Source organism: Saccopteryx bilineata, chromosome 4 (assembly GCF_036850765.1).
Source record: "Saccopteryx bilineata isolate mSacBil1 chromosome 4, mSacBil1_pri_phased_curated, whole genome shotgun sequence".
In the NCBI taxonomy this organism is placed as follows: Eukaryota; Metazoa; Chordata; class Mammalia; order Chiroptera; family Emballonuridae; genus Saccopteryx; species Saccopteryx bilineata.
In genome coordinates this window covers 158,515,211-158,529,223 of record NC_089493.1, presented here as the reverse complement: position 1 = coordinate 158,529,223, position 14,013 = coordinate 158,515,211, and the positions used below count along the sequence as shown (strand labels likewise).

At 45.1% G+C, this 14,013-nt stretch overlaps 1 protein-coding gene across 2 annotated transcripts in view; it reads right to left on the bottom strand.

Annotated features, from left to right (window-relative positions):
- Positions 1-14,013, bottom strand: part of RASGEF1C (RasGEF domain family member 1C) — a 135,634-nt gene that overhangs the window by 120,685 nt on the left and 936 nt on the right. The gene's annotated exons all lie outside the window — the stretch shown is intronic.

Sequence of the window (14,013 nt, the reverse complement as noted above, 5' to 3'; positions counted from 1 at the left end):
AGAAATATGGGCCTTAAATGAAACACTAGAACAATTGGATAAGATAGACATCTACAGGACATTTCATCCTAAAATGCCAGATTATACATTTTCTCCAGTGTACATGGAACATTCTCAAGAACTGACCATATGTTGGGCCACAAAACTAACATCAACAAATTCAGAAAGATTGAAATTATACCAAGCATATTCTCTGACCATAAAGCTTTGAAACTAGAATTCAACTGAAAAAAAAAGTAAACAAACCCATAAAAATGTGGAAATTAAACAACATACTTCTAAAAAATGAGCAGGTCAAAGAAGAAATAAAAGCAGAGATTAAGAGATATACAGACAAATGAAAATGACAATACGACATATCAGAATCAATCAGAATCTCTGGGATGCAGCAAAAGCAGTAATAAGAGGGAAGTTCATATCACTACAGATCTATATGAACAAACAAGAGAAGGCCAAGTAAACAACTTAACATCACATCTTAAGGAACTAGAAAAAGAAGAACAAAGGCAACCCAAAACCAGCAGAAGGAAATAATGAAAATCAGAGCAGAAATAAATGAAATAGAGAACAGAAAAAGTATAGAAAAAAATCAACAAAACAAGGAGCTGGTTCTTTGAAAAGATCAACAAAATTGACTAACCCTTGGCAAGACTCACTAAGGAAAAAAGAGAAAGGACTCATTTAAACAAAATCCAAAATGAAAGAGGAGAATCACCACAGATACCATAGATATACAAAGAATTATAGCAGAATACTATGAAAAACTATAAGCCACCAAATTTAACAATCTAGAAGAAATGGATAAATTCCTAGAACAATACAATCTTCCTACACTAACTCATGAAGAAGTAGATAGCCTAAACAGACCCATAAGCAGGGAGGAAATAGAAACAACTATCAAAAACCTCCCAAAAAATAAAAGTCCAGGGCCAGACAGCTATACTAGTGAATTCTATCAAATATTCAAAGAAGACTTGGTTCCTATTCTACTCAAAGTCTTCCAAAAAATTGAAGAAGCAATACTTCCAAACACATTTTATGAGGCCAACATAACCCTCATACCAAAACCTGGCAAGGACAACACAGAAAAATAAAATTACAGACCAATATCTCTAATGAATACAGATGCTAAAATCCTAAACAAAATATTAGCAAATCACATACAACAACACATTAAAAAAATAATTCATCATGATCAAGTGGGATTCATCCTGGAATCATAAGGATGGTTCAACATACATAAAACAGTTAACATAATATACCATATCAACAAAACAAAGAACAAAAACTATATGATCCTATCAATAGATGCGGAAAAGGCATTCGATAAAATACATCATTTTATGTTTAAAACACTCAACAAAATGGTATATAGAAGGAAAATATCTCCATATAATAAAGGCCATTTATGACAAATGATTAGCTAACATCATAATAAATGGCAAAAAACTGAGGACTTTTCCTCTAAAATCAGGATCAAGACAAGGCTGCCCACTCTCTCTACTCTTATTCAACGTAACTTACATTATTTCCGTTTTATTTATACTTAAGTCTGAACAATGTTTTATTTTTTAAAAATGACCAGATTCCCTCTGTTACATCCGTCAAAGACTCACTCTTGATGCTTGTCTCATAAGTTTGACAATTATTTTAAAAATACCACAGTTTTGGCCCTGGCCGGTTGGCTCAGTGGTAGAGCATCAGCCTGGCGTGTGGAAGTCCCGGGTTCGATTCCTGGCCAGGGCACACAGGAGAGGCACCCATCTGCTTCTCCACCCTTCCCCTTCTCCTTCCTCTCTGTCTCTCTCTTCCCCTCCCGCAGCCGAGGCTCCATTGGAGCAAAAGATGGCCCGGGCACTGGGGATGGCTCCTTGGCCTCTGCCCCAGGCGCTAGAGTGGCTCTGGTCATGAAAGAGCGATGCCCCGGATGGGCAGAGCATCACCCCCTGGTGGGCGTGCCGGGTGGATCCCTGTCGGTCACATGCAGGAGTCTGTCTGACTGCCTCCCCATTTCCAGCTTCAGAAAAATACAAAAAAAAAAAAATACCACAGTTTTTACACTGGTCGCATAACTTTATTTTGTGCATTTATCTGTCTTACCCTAGAGGCCGGTCTGTGAAAATATTTTCTGACATTAAACTGGTCCGTGGCCCAAAAAAGGTTGGGGACCACTGCTCTAACCCATGGGATGTGTGGCAAGTGATGGGATGTCACTTCCAGGGTTCTATTCTATGAATAAAGTTCTATGAATAAAATTTGCTAGCAAATTTACTCTAGATTCTTTGCTGGCTTGATGGAGCAAGAGGACATGCTGGGGAAGTTATGTTGCAAGGAATAGCAGTGGTTCCTAGGGAGCCGAGGGCAGACTCCAGCCACCCACCGGCAAAATACTTTAGCTCAGCCCTGCAACCACAAAGAACCAAATGCTGCCAACAACCACATGAGTGAACAGCAACCCACTCCTAGGTGAGCCTCTAAATGAGGCCCTGGCTCTGGTCAACATCAGCAAGAACCCAGCTAAGGCATGTCTGAACTTTGGATCCACAAAAACTATGAGATCAAATATGTGTGTTAAGTCACTAAGTTTTTAGTCACTTGTTACACAGCAAGAGATGGCTAATACAATCATATTAAAACATAATATATCATGCCCAAGTGGTATCTACTTCAGAAATGCAAAGATGGCTTAATATTCATATGAACAAAAATTATGTCTTATTGTTTGCCTCACCCTCATCCTGGAGCTGATACCAGAAAATCCTTTACAATAGTATGATTCACCTTGAAAATAGACTAAGGAGAAATATCATAGAATTATCTCCATCTCTTCAACAAAAGCAACATTTGTTCCTGATTTTAAGAAATTACTGAATTAATGGTTTGGTAGATATATATCCCCCCATTCTAAAATCAGCATCTTTCTCTATGGGAGAAGTATAGAGCCCTTTTTACTAAGGTTTGGAACAAGGTAGGATGCCCAATACATCCAGTATTCAATATTGAATTAGAAGTATTTAGCCAATTTAAATAGAGAAAGCAATTAGATGCATCAAAATCAGTAAAGAAGTAAGAACTATTTCAATTTGAAGATGACAGAATAACTGAACTCTCTAAAAGAATCAATGATAAAACTAGCAACAAGATAAATTTAGTGAGATAGTTAAATACAATAACATATACACAGACAGTAACCAGTTACAAGGTATAACGGAAACTAAAGAAAAAAAATAATGGCAATCAACAAAATAAAATACTCATGAATAAGCTTAACAAAAAATGTAAGCAAAATTTTAAAATGCTCTTGAAAGTAGTCTTGAACACAAAGAAAGACATTCCTTATTTTTGGATAAGATGACTCAACCTCATATGAATATTAATTATCCGCCCACCAGGGGGCGATGCTCTGCCCCTCCAGGGCGTCGCTCTGCCGCAACCAGAGCCACTCTAGCGCCTGGGGCAAAGGCCAAGGAGCCATCCCCAGCGCCCAGGCCATCTTTGCTCCAATGGAGCCTTGGCTGAGGGAGGGGAAGAGAGAGACAGAGAGGAAGGAGGGGGGGGTGGAGAAGCAAATGGGCACTTCGAATGGCCAGGAATCGAACCTGGGTCCCCCGCACGCCAGGCCGATGCTCTACCGCTAAGCCAACCGGCCAGGGCCTCATCAATAAATTTAATCTGATCCTAACAAGACACCGGCACTAAATAGCCAGGAACAAAGAGCAGCAGGAGGAGGATCTGTCCTACTGGTTATTCAGACGAGACCGGGCGCATTCAGGGTGGTATGGCCGTAGACTTTACTGGTTATTCAAACACAGTGACGGGATCTGAATTCAGTCTACCTCCCCTATTGCAATAGTTGTGGATAAAATCTTCTCGCTGGTCCCTCGCATGCACAGGCACAGTGGTGTTCCCATAATTCCCACAGATGAAGAGACCAAGCTGTGAGACAGGCTAGAAAACCAGAAATAGGTCTAATTGCATTGGGATGTTTAGTGGATGAGACAGGTGCATTTCAATCACTGAAGAAGAGAGAGCCTAAATCAATTGTGTTGTGATAGCAGGATAGACATTTGGAAATAGATTAAATTGGTTCTAAAAATTAAGTACAAAACCAAACAAGTATAAGGAAATGTGGGTAAAGTCATTACAATTAAGTATGAGACTTTCTAACTAGAATTCCAAATCCAGATGCAATTAAAAATGGTGTGATTAAATCAACTACACAAAAAAAGAAAGTTTTGTGTTTTTTTTTTTTGTATTTTTCTGAAGCTGGAAACGGGGAGAGACAGTCAGACAGACTCCTGCATGCGCCCGACCGGGATCCACCCGGCATGCCCAGCAGGGGGCAACGCTCTGCCCACCAGGGGGCGATGCTCTGCCCCTCCGGGGCGTCGCTCCGTCGCGACCAGAGCCACTCTAGCGCCTGGAGCAGAGGCCAAGGAGCCATCCCCAGTGCCCAGCCATCTTTGCTCCAATGGAGCCTGGGCTGCGAGAGGAGAAGAGAGAGACAGAGAGGAAGGAGAGGGGGAGGGGTGGAGAAGTAGATGGGCGCTTCTCCTGTGTGCCCTGGCAGGGAATTGAACCCAGGACTTCTGCTAGCCAGGCCGACGCTCTACCACTGAGCCAACCAGCCAGGGCCAAGAAAAGAAAGTTTTTTTTTTTTTTTTTTTTAATGGGGTGACATCAATAAATCAGGATACATATATTCAAAGATAACAAGTCCAGGTTATCTTGTTGTTCAATTATGTTGCATACCCATCACCCAAAGTCAGATTGTCCTCTGTCACCTTCTATCTTGTTTTCTTTATGCCCCTCCCCCTCCCCCTTTCCCTCTCCCATTCCCCCCTCCCCCCCCTAACCACCACACTCTTATCAATGTCTCTTAGTTTCACTTTTATGTCCCACCTACGTATGGAATAATGCAGTTCCTGGTTTTTTCTGATTTACTTATTTCGCTTCGTATCATGTTATCAAGATCCCACCATTTTGCTGTAAATGATCCGATGTCATCATTTCTTATGGCTGAGTAGTATTCCATAGTGTATATGTGCCACATCTTCTTTATCCAGTCATCTATTGACGGGTTTTTTGGTTGTTTCCATGTCCTGGCCACTGTGAACAATGCTGCAATAAACATGGGCTGCATGTGTCTTTACGTATCAATGTTTCTGAGTTTTTGGGGTATATACCCAGTAGAGGGATTGCTGGGTCATAAGGTAGTTCTATTTTCAGTTTTTTGAGGAACCACCATACTTTCTTCCATAATGGTTGTACTACTTTACATTCCCACCAACAGTGTATGAGGGTTCCTTTTTCTCCACAGCCTCTCCAACATTTGCTATTACCTGTCTTGCTAATAAGAGCTAATCGAACAGGTGTGAGGTGGTATCTCATTGCCGTTTTGATTTGCATTTCTCTAATAGCTAAAGAAGATGAGCATCTTTTCATATATCTGTTGGCCATTTGTAAAGAAAAGAAAGTTTTTAATGGCAAAATCCACCATATACAAAGTAAAAAAAAAAAACCTGGGAGAAATATAATAAAAATAAAACACTAATATAATCTAATACATATTTTAAACAAACTTAAATACAAGGATGATAAAGACCAAAACTCCAATAGAAAATGGGCAAAATATATGGACAGGAAACTCACAGAAAAAGATAATCAAATGACTTATAAACATATGAAAAGAAGTACAATTTAACTCATAATAATAGAAATTAAATTAAATGCACTGACACAGGCCCTGGCCAGTTGGCTCAGCCGGTCTGTGGATGTTCCTGATTCGATTCCCAGTCAGGGCACACAGGAGAAGCAGCCATCTGCTTCTCCTCCCCCTCTCTTTCTTTCTCTTCCCCTTCTGCAGCCATGATTTCATTGGTTTGAGTACACTGGCTGGGGCACTGAGGATGGCTTTGTGGAACCTTTACCTCAGGCACTAAAATTAGCTCTGTTGGGAGCATGGCCTCAGCTGGGCAGAGCATGAGCTCTAGATGGGGGTTGCTGGGTGGACCCTGGATGGGGTGCATGTGAGAGTCTATCTCTGTATCTCCCCTCCTCACTTGGAAAAGAAGAAAATAAATAAATAAATAAAATGCACTGACACACGCTTTCCTGGTTTTCAGATTGGCAAGGCTCTGGGGGAAACAGACACCCTCATATATTACTGGTGAGAGTGCAAAGTTTGGGGATACGGAAATTTGGGAATTGCTAACAAATTAAATATATATGTACTTCTGCTTTGAAGAATTAAAGATACATCTACACAAATACAAGCAATCTATGTGCAAGGTTATCCATTACTCTAGTATTATTATTATTATTTTTTTCATTTTTCTGAAGCTGGAAACAGGGAGAGACAGTCAGACAGACTCCCGCATGCGCCCAACCGGGATCCACCCGGCACGCCCACCAGGGGCGATGCTCTGCCCACCAGGGGGCGATGCTCTGCCCATCCTGGGTGTCGCCATGTTGCGACCAGAGCCACTCTAGCGCCTGAGGCAGAGGCCACAGAGCCATGCCCAGCGCCCGGGCCATCTTTGCTCCAATGGAGCCTTGGCTGCGGGAGGGGAAGAGAGAGACAGAAAGGAAAGCGCAGCGGAGGGGTGGAGAAGCAAATGGGCGCTTCTCCTGTGTGCCCTGGCCGGGAATCGAACCCGGGTCCTCCGCACGCTAGGTCTAGTATTATTTTTAATAAAGGTCTGGAAAAAACCAAATGTCCATCTGTAGGACACAGTCAAATAAGCATGGTACAGCCACAGTGGGCACTACATGGAAGCACAAAAGAATGAGAAAAGATTCTATGAACTGGTAAGAAGATAATTTCAACTGAAAAAAAATAGAGGAGCAAACAAGATATGCTAACTTTTGTGACAATGCATAAATGGCTTATTTGGAAAAAAAAAACAACCAGGAATGGTAAACCATATTTCAAATGGTTACCCCCAGTGTGGGAACAAGAAAGAAGAGACAGGACTTTTATTCAACAAATGAAATTATCATAAAAACTAAAAGGAAAAAAAAAACTGTGTGCAAACAGATACAGATGAAGTTAATGGTATATCAAATTAGTAACAGCCACACAGTGCTGACTACCCAAAATAATCCTAAACTTGACCTAGTAGGGTTTGGTTGGTTGTGATTTGGATGCAGTGATTCAGAAATTATTTTGGGTACATTCTAGGACTAAGCAAATGATTAAATATATTGATGTTTTGGAGAACTAGGTTCTTACTGTGGGAGAAAAGAGATGGATAAGATAGATATATTAAATTTTAATTAAAAAAAAAACATTTCTTGGCCCTGGCTGGCTAGCTCAGTGGTAGAGCGTCAACCTGGCGTGTTCCTGGCCAGGGAACACAGGAGAAGTGCCCATCTACTTCTCCACCTTATCCCCCTCTCCTTCCTCTCTGTCTCTCTCTTCCCCTCCCACAGCCAAGGCTCTACTGGAGCAAAGTTGGCCCGGGCACTGAGGATGGCTCCATGGCCTCCAACTCAGGCGCTAGAATGACTCCAGTTGCAATGAAGCAATGCCCCAGGTGGGCAGAGCATCGGCCCCTGGTGGGCATGCTGGGTGGATCCCGGTCAGGCACATGCGGGAGTCTGTCTCTCTGCCTCCTTGCTTCTCACTTAAGAAAAATACAGAAAAAAAACCCCCCAAAATTTCTTGTCTCAGTCCACTGAGCAGGCCCCGAGGCAAGGATGCAAAGGTAGCAACAAGCACATCTAATACCCAGATCCTGGCTTCTAAATCTCCCCCACTACACACACACACACACACACACACACACACACACACACACACACACACACTATAAGGCACCAAGGTTTCTTAGAGGAATGGCTGACTCTATTTCTGGGTCAAAGCACAAGTGAGGGCTGGAACAATGCTGAAAGGACATTTCAAAAGGACACAGTCCAGCTGGAACAGCAAGCCCAAACACCCAGCAACCCGTCTTTGCAAACTCTACAAAGGCACCTCCCACCTGCTAAGCACAGGAGGGTGGAGTGCCCTGGCTATGCCCCTGGGAGGATGCAGGGAGGGGAGCAGGGCTGGAGCCCAAACCTGGTGCCCCTGTCCACCACAGCTGACAACTGGACCACTTGCAGAAGACCCTGCCTTCCTTGCCTGCCAGGCTCTGCCAAGACAGAAGAGGCCTCTAGGTGGCTGTGGGCCCCATGGGGTGGACCTCATACAGGGACAGCCTGTTGACTCATCCTGGAAAATCCCTAGAGGACTTCAGCAGCCTCCTCCCTGCTCCCTCTCCTCCCTCCTCTGCACCCATCTCAGGGGCTTCCTTTCAATTCTCAGATTTGAAACTGTAAGGCCAGTAGCCACAACCACCATCACAGCCACCTGGCCAATGCAGGTTCGCATTTGATTCGAACAGATGGTAATGAAACAACAGAGCAAGAACTGGTGGGCCATTACCTTTAATCCTAGCTCATTCCTGGCGGGCGAGAAATACACACAGTGGGAAAACATTTCCCTTTCCATTCAGGGCTCCCAAAGCCACTGACTCATTCTGTTGTAAAGTACCCTATCTTACTTCCACGGGTTTATGTAGAGACACCAAGTTCAAATGAACTTTTGAGGAGTTTTATTGATTAAGCTGGCTGCATATGACTGACATGGGGTTTAGCTGACCCAAATCATGTGGTCTCGTGAAATAGCGTTGCAGCTCGTTATATAGACTTGATCACCTACAGGTTTGGGGGAAGGGAAAAGGAAGGGGAAGGGAAAAGGAAGGGGAACATGACACAATAATCAATTCATTAACAAGCTTACAACATTTGTCTATAGGATCTATAAAAACATTCCTACATATTAAAACCTATAAGGTAACACAATAGTGATGTCGCTTTACATATCAAAGACATTCACAAATCTTCTAGTGTCTACCTCCCATTCCTCTGTCTAGAGGTATATGTTACTCTCAGGATTCCAGGAAGAGAGGAAGAGTTAAAAATCAGTGTAGGAGCCCTGGCCAGTTGGCTCAGTGGTAGAGCGTTGGCCTGGCGTGTGGAAGTCCGGGGTTTGATTCCCGGCCAGGGCATACAGGAGAAGCGCCCATCTGCTTCTCCACCTCTCCCCCCTCTCCTTCCTCTCTGTCTCTCTCTTCCCCTCCCGCAGCCAAGGCTCCATTGGAGCGAGGATGGCCCGGGCGCTGGGGATGGCTCTGTGGCCTCTGCCTCAGGTGCTAGACTGGCTCTGGTCGCAGCAGAGTGATGCCCCAGATGGGCAGAGCATCGCCCCCTGGTGGGCGTGCCGGGTGGATCCCGGACGGGCACATGCGGGAGTCTGTCTGACCGCCTCCCAGTTTCCAGCTTCAGAAAAATACAAAAAAATAAATAAATAAATCAGTGTAGGGTGTGTAAATTTTGCCTCTTATTGAAAGAGAAAGTAAGTTCTTCAGATAACCTTTATTCTTTCAGAAAACTATAGTTAAACTAAATGACCCAGTCATCCTTGTAAACCAGAAAACTTCTGCATTCTTGTCCTCTTTAAAATGGCGTTGCCAACACTAAGTTTTACAGTTCTTTGGCACCTTACCACAATCCGAGTATTCCTAGAATCAAAGGTTTCTACCTCACCAGCCTTATTCACTTCTGTTCCCCATCTCCTTCTCTCTGCACAAACTCTGCACAAACTGGCTTCTTCTTTAGTACTCCGCCTTCTTGGCTGCTTCTCCTCTGCAATGCTAATTTCAGGAACTGAGAGAGAGAGCAAGCCCCTGGCCTGCCCCATTTTATAGTGTAGAAATCAAAACCTTTAAGCCAATATACAAATAAGGAAGTCTCTGATACAAAGTCACTTATCTGAGGCATAAATGGGATTCCTCATAAGAGTGCACCACCCCACATCATGCAACAGTCAAGGGTGTGGGGAAACGCTTAGTGTTGAGAAGATCTTAGTATACATATTAAAAGGGCAGGAAAGCCTGACCAGGTGGTGGCACAGTGGATAGAGCGTTGGACTGGAATATGGAGGACCCAGGTTTGAGAGCCCGAGGTCACCAGCTTGAGCACGAGCTCATTTGGTTTGAGCAAAACTCACCAGCTTGAGCCCAAGGTCACTGGCTTGAGCAAGGGGTCACTTGGTCTGCTGTAGCTCCCTGGTCAAGGCACATATGAGAAATCAATCAATGAACAACTAAGGAATCGCAACGAAGAATTGATGTTTCTTATCTCTCCCTTCCTGTCTGTCCCTATCTGTCCCTCTCTCTGACTCTGTCTCTCCCACAAGGAAAAAAACAAAAACAAAAACAAAAAAAGACTAAGCCTTTCCCAGGGCGGGAAAGGCTTAGTCTTAAAACTAAGCCTTAGGCTATAATGACTTTGCCAGCTTACAGCCTGTCTCCCACACCCAATGCAAACTATAAGCGAGCAAACATATATATATATATCATATTTACAAACTTATTTGACCGACAGAAACCCTCCAAAGACTTACCACTGCACCAAAGGAAACTTCAGACCTCACAGCTCCCCTCACTGGCTCTGTTGCAGCTCTTCCCATCCACCACTTATGCCTGCCTCCGGGGTCAAACACCTGATGTTCCCTCAGACCTTTCCAGCTGGCTCTGCCCTTCCATTCAAATCACAGCTACCGTTCACGCAGTGCTCAGGGTTGCGGTTCCTGACTAAGCTAAGGCTCTGCCCCACCCAGTCTCAATTACCCTGTTTTATTTCCTTTCCCACATCTGCTTGTAAGCACTTACAGGGGGCCAGGAGCAGACTGCACACCGTAGGAGCTCAATGAATGCTTTGGATGAGTGAATGGACAATTTAAGGCCTCTACTGGTTGCCAAGCACAGTGGATGAATATGGCTTTTGGAGCCAGTCCTGGTGTTGGATAAACAAGAGTGTTTAGGTTTGCTCTCTTGTATTTTGCATTGGCGCTGGGCAGCGCAGTGTGTGTATATATATAGTCTATGGAAGGCTGCGGTGCTTCCCATCGGGGTGGCAGATTGCAAATTGCCGACTGCCTTCAGGTTTGGGAGAGGCCATTGTTTGCTATTATTTGCTGGAGAAGGGTTTTTTTTTATTCCCTCAGCCTGTTTTGCTAGAGAGTCTGTAGAGAGAGAGAGAGAGAGAGAAAGAGAGAGAGAAAGAAAGAGAGAACTGAGGGCCTTGGGAGCCCTGCTAAGGCTGGTGGAGGCCTGTAAAAATCCAGAGAGAGAAAGGGAAGTGGTCTTCCCTGCCTGTTTGCTCATCTGCCCTTACGAGACTTTAATAATGGCCCACAATTTTCTGGCTCCACAGTTCCTTTACCATCTGCCAGAATCCAATGAGAACCTGCGTGACCATCGCAGTGGCCCCTGGCCTTTTATCTGGCACAGCTGGCAGGGTTTGGATCAGATCAGTATGGAGCTGCCGCCACCCTTAAGGGGTAGGGTAGAGGGCTGGTTCTTGCTCCCCAGTGTATGGTTCCCTGTGGCATTCCTTTTGGGGACCGTGGGCTGGCTGTTTATTACAGCCCTGCGAGAGGAAACTGAGAGCTCTGTGCGAGAGGCTGCCCAAGGTCAAAACCTTCATAAAGAGCTGCAAATCCGAAAACTGCAGGTCAGGCTAAAGGCTGAAAACCAACAACGGCTTGAACTGGAGCAAGCGCTGGAAAAGGAGGCCAACCGGTTCAAGAGCTGCTGAGCACCGACAGCGCCTGGAACTGGAGCAATCTACAGGTTCGTGAATTACAATTTGCCTTAAAAGTTGAACATTGGCAGTGATAGTTACTGGAGAAACAACTGTGGGTTCAGCTTCAGGCTGAGAGCCGGCAGCCACAGGAGCTGAAGTTGGAGCTGTGCTGGCAGAGTGGCTGTGAGTTGGCGGGAGCAGGCGTTTCCAGCTCCTCTTCTGAGGATGAGGAGGCTCTCACTGAAGCTGCCATCCACACACTCAGAGTTTGGCCAGTGGTCATCCAGAAGGTAAAACCCCAGCAGCAAAGAGTACCTACTAAGCCCCTGGTAGGCTTGCTGCGATTGTGGGTCATAGGGGTGGACAGCATCATGCTCTCCGGAGCAGAGATGGAGAGGTTGGCCATGTCGTCAGGTACTCCTCCTGGGGGCATTGTCTTCAGAGCTGCAGTGACGGCAGGGATGAGAGGGGAAGCCTGAGGTCCTATGTGAACCTAGTTGTCTATAATGGACCTTAGTGATTTACAGAGACAGCTGGGCTGTTGTTGGTCAAATAAGTTTGTAAATACGATATATATGTTAGGTCGCTTATAGTTTGCATTGGGTGTTGGGGACAGGCTGTAAGCAGGCAGGGTCATTATAGCCTATTTCCCACCCTTTTAATACTAAGATCTTTTCAAAACTAAGCTTTTCCTCACACCCTTGACTGTTGCATGATGTGGGGTGGTTGCATGTGCACTCTCATGAGGAATCCCATTATGCCTCAGATAAGTGACTTTGAATCAGAGACTTCCTTGTTTGTATATTGGATTATTATTATTATTTTTTTTTTTTTTTTTTTTTTTACAGAGGAGAGCGATAGAGAAGGGGGGAGGAGCTGGAAGCATCAACTCCCATATGTGCCTTGACCAGGCAAGCCCAGGGTTTCGAACCGGCGACCTCAGCATTTCCAGGTCAACGCTTTATCCACTGCGCCACCACAGGTTAGGCCTGTATATTGGATTAAAGGTTTTGATTTCTACACTATAAAATGGGGCAGAGGAGCTCATGCTGGAGGAGAGCAGAGAAAGGCCACATGGAGAAGCAGCCAAGATGGCGGAGTGCTGAAGGAAAAACAAGTTTGTGCAGAGAGAAGGAGATGGGGAACAGAGGTGAATAAGGTATGGTAAGGTACAAACCTTTGATTCTAGGAAACTCAGACAAGTCGGTGGCTTTGGGAACCCTGAATGGAAAGGGAAGTGTTTTCCCACTGTGTGTATTTCTTGCCCGCCGAGTGCAAGCTAGGATTAAAGCTAATGGCCCAGCAATTCTTGGCTTGGTTGTTTCATTACCGTCTGTCCGAATCAAATTCTAACCTGCATGGGCCAGGCGGCTGTGATGGTGGCTGTGGCAACTGGCCATACAGCTGTCTATTGTGGACTTATCATTGAGCAGTGTAACGTGCTTGAACTGTAAGCAGGGGGGGGGCACTGGCTCCCTTGTTGAACAGACATGCCACCTTTGGACAGTATGAGGGATGCTGATGGTGGGGGGCAGCTCCAATGGAGGCCCTTCTGCACCAGAAAACTGCTCTCATCCAGTTGGAAAGATGTAGCAAGGGCACTTTAAGGTTTCATGGACACAGCACTGGACTCTACAGGCCCTCTCACCTACCGTAGAGTAGGGGGCTAGAGATGGGCCTCCAGGTAGGACCTTGGGCAGAGTGCTCAGGGAAACATTGTGAAGAGCACCTTTGTAAGTGTATAACTTGTGCTATTGCTATAGTTTGTTTATATAATGCACCTCATTCCTTGCACAGGGAACCTGTGGTGCGCCCCTTCACCACCTGTGGTATAGATTGTGAAGCAAGCAATCCTAAGAGAGTGGAATATTGGGTAAACAAGTGTATTTAGGTTTGCTTGTTTGTATTTTGCATTGGCGCGGGGCAGCCCCATGTGTGTGTATAGTCTCTGGAAGGCTGCGAGTGCTTCCCCTCAAGGTGGCAGGTCGCAAATTGCAGACTGCCTTCCTGCTTGGGAGGGGCCACTGTTTGCTGGAAAAGGGTCCCCCTACCTCCAGCCTGTTTTGCTAGAGAGTCTGGAGAGAGAAAGAGGAGAGAGAGAGAGAGAGAGAGAGGTGGTCTTCCCTGCCTGTTTGCTCGTCCACCCTTACGAGACTTTAATAAACAGAATGGCCCACCATTTTCTGGCTCCACAATTCCTTTACCATCTGCCCGAATCCAACGGGAACCTGCATGTACACCGCGGCGGCCAGTGGACTTACATCTGGCCACAGTTGAAACCCCCACTGAGCTATTTCCTGGTCCTCAGACCTTAAACAAGTCCGCTCACCTCCCTAAACCTCAGTTACTTCAACTGTAAGATGGGGACACAGTCCC